The 3,400-nt window shown below is 38.5% G+C and overlaps 1 pseudogene; it reads left to right on the top strand.

Annotated features, from left to right (window-relative positions):
* The first annotated feature begins 913 nt into the window (after positions 1 to 913).
* On the top strand, positions 914 to 1,975 carry LOC118829731 (annotated as a pseudogene).
* Positions 1,976 to 3,400: the final 1,425 nt, after the last annotated feature.

Below are 3,400 nucleotides of genomic sequence, written 5' to 3'. Positions count from 1 at the left end.
AACATTCATGAGTTTGGTAGAGTGAAAGAAAGTTTGATTAGATACAAACTATCACTGCTTGTCTGAATTATGCCAGATCAATGTTCTCCATGTTTGCCCCCAGTCAATTGGCATGAATTAAGTGCCTACTATGTGCCAGGACCTGTGCTAAGTTCTGTACCTGGAGAAGACTGGCAAATGAAGGGTATTGGGGCTTCATTTCAGTAAGTGTGGTTTTATTCCATCAGAGCAGACCAAATTTAGTGAATATGAAGGTGAAGTAAAATTATTTTACCACTGCTTCTGCTTCTAGGGAAATCTGCAGCTTGTAACAAGAAGAGAGTTAAAGTTAATAATCGTAACAATTCAAAGTAAAGGATTAGGAAAAGGAGTCATTGAAATGAATGTCACTGACTATAATATTGAAATGTGAAAAGAGTTTAGGCAAATCCCTTCCTCCCAACTTACAGGAAATTGGGCCCTGCAGCTTCTCATAGAATAACAGCAATAACTGATATGTAAACCACTTTTCCCGAAAGTCGTAGTGCTCTTTTAATCATTAACGGCTGAAAATTGAACTAAGGCTTTCGGGACATCCTGTCTAGGAATTTGAAATTTGAAAGGTACTACATATCTATTATTTCCTTGAGCTTCCCAACAATGCTAAAGTCACTATTATGTCCATCTTACTAATGAGGAAGCCGAGGATCAGAAAAGCTAAGTGATTTGCCCATGGCCACACAGCTACTAAGTGCCAGAGGAGAAATCCAAACCCAATCTTCCTGGCTCCATGTCCAACATGCTATTCATTGTAACACCTTGCCTCTATAGAGACTGAAACCTCCCTCCCAATTTGCTCATCTATTTATCAATAAAGCCTTTTATTAATCAATAAAACAAATTCGTGTTTTATTTTGTTTTAGCTTATGGGAAAATGGATATTTATACCATCTACAACGTATCCAATAATATTGCTGGTTTCATCCTCCTTGGATTCCCCTGTCGTAGAGAGAACCAGCTCCTCTTCTTTTCATTGTTACTCGTCATCTACATTCTAACTCTTTTGGGAAATGGAGCCATCATCTGTGCAGTAGTCCAGGATCAGAAACTCCAAACACCAATGTATATATTCCTGGCCAACTTCTCCTTTGTAGAGATTTGCTATGTTACTACTGTCATCCCTAATATGTTGGTCAACTTCCTCTCTGAGACAAAGGTCATCTCCTTCTCTGGCTGCTTCCTTCAGTTCTATTTCTTCTTCTCTTTGGGTATCACAGAAGGTTTTTTTCTAGCAATTATGGCATTTGACAGATACTTAGCCATCTGCCGGCCTCTGCATTATCCAACCATCATGACAGGACGTCTCTGCACCAACCTGATCATCACTTGCTGGGCACTTGGCTTCCTCTGGTACCTGGTCCCCATCATTATCATTTCTCATATGTCCTTTTGTGATCCTAAGATTATTGACCACTTTGTCTGTGACCTTGCAACACTGCTAGCTCTCACATGTATCCGAGTCCCCATGATAGAGCTCACTTGTACCACCTTGTCTTCTTTGAACATCTTTGTACCTTTTGGATTCATCATGGGAAGTTATTCCCTTGTTCTGAGAGCTGTGCTGAGAGTCCCTTCAACAGCAGGTCGGCGAAAAGCCTTCTCCACTTGTGGCTCCCACTTAGCTGTGGTGTCACTGTTCTATGGATCTGTGATGGTGATGTATGTGAAGCCAGATTCAGGGCATGATTCTGGGATGCAGAAGATTGTGACTCTCTTTTATTCTGTTGTCACCCCATTCTTAAACCCTATGATCTACAGCCTTAGGAATAGGGAAATGAAGGAAGCCCTAAGGAAAGTGCTGTGGAGAAGAGAATTAGAATCTTAATATAAGAGATCCTTAAGGGACCACCTAGGTTACTATCTTTCTCTTCAGGTGAAAGATCAAGAAATATTGACTTCTTTGCATACCCAGTTACTAAACATCAATGACCATTGAGTCTTATACCTTTCTAACCATGACAGGACCTGTTCAGAATCACATAATAAGTATATCGAAGAAAAGGGACCTGAACCCAGATCATCCTGGCCTTAGGTCCGGGTCTTTATCCAATTGACCACCTTGCCTCTCAAAGTCTTCTGACTACAGCAGTTTATTGCATTTCTGAGGCTGAGGAAAAAATTAAACTAAACGTTTTCAGCAAAAGTACGATGTATCCAAATCAGGATATAATGTGTGATTATGCTCTCCATACTTAAAAATGGAATAACAGCTTGAGAAAATAATGTAAAATAATCAGAAATGATTAAGGGAGAGTGACAAGGGGAAGAGGAGTTGCTAAATTGAGGCAAACATAATGTTTTGATTGCAATTAGAAATGACAAATTTAAGATGACATCTATCTAAACAAGTTTAAATGTGCTTTTTAAAATAGATTTTATGACAATTTACATTGACCAAAGCAGTTATGTAAAATTAAAAAAAACAAGGAAAGAAAAATGAGAATATTAGAGCAATGAAGACAAAAATCAAAAGATGGTAAATTTTTTGTTATTTTCCCAAATACTACCCCTGACCTAAAATGTGTACATATTGAGGAGCTGAAGCATTAGAGGGATTCTCAAAGATTCAAAGGACAGAGTTATAGTGAATGTATCACAACCAATGATGACTTCAAAACACTGGTGGTTAAACATGATCTCATCAGAAAAACTCAAAAACAGACTTAAATTTTCTAATTTAGATGAATCAGTAATTATTCATCAAGACAATTCTTATTTTCCTAGACATGCAAAAGAGAGGAAAATTATTCCAAGGGCTAAGAGTTCTGGTGTTATAAATCAGGGAACAGAACCCTGTTTTAGAGAGTCCCAAATAAGGATCCAGTCTCCCAAATTGATGTTGTGATTGTGCCTGACCCATATAGCACACTGAGCTGAGAATCCATGAAATCAAGGCACTTTTGCTGACAATGGAATAAGAATATTGCAATAATCACTTAAGAGACTGAATCTTAAAGAGGAGGACTAGTTGGGATTAAATGAAAATCTCCCCATCACAGTCCTGCATTTGGGCCCTGAATAGAATTGATTGTTGAATAGGGAAAGACATAAAGGTTTCTATGAGATTCTTCAATCTTCCATGACATGTACCTAAGGTTCAGTCCTAGAACAAACATTCCAAATATCTCCTTAGATCATCTCCATGTCTCCTTCAATTACCTTCCTCAGCTGCCAGTTGCCTGGAATTTCATGTGCTCCTGAGTTCAGTCAACATTTCACTCTAAGAAGCAAAGGCATTTTGGAATCAGGAAGGCAATCTCCAACTCTTTCTGAAAGGGAATGGACTCTGAACATAGATGGACATAAAAGGAACTCTCAGTTTGCTTTCTTTCTCTGCCTCCTCATTGTCTGGTTGTAAATA

This window comes from Trichosurus vulpecula, chromosome 8 (genome assembly GCF_011100635.1).
Source record: "Trichosurus vulpecula isolate mTriVul1 chromosome 8, mTriVul1.pri, whole genome shotgun sequence".
Taxonomy (NCBI): Eukaryota; Metazoa; Chordata; class Mammalia; order Diprotodontia; family Phalangeridae; genus Trichosurus; species Trichosurus vulpecula.
The sequence above is the reverse complement of the archived record's forward strand: the minus strand, read 5'-3'. Positions and strand labels throughout refer to the sequence as shown.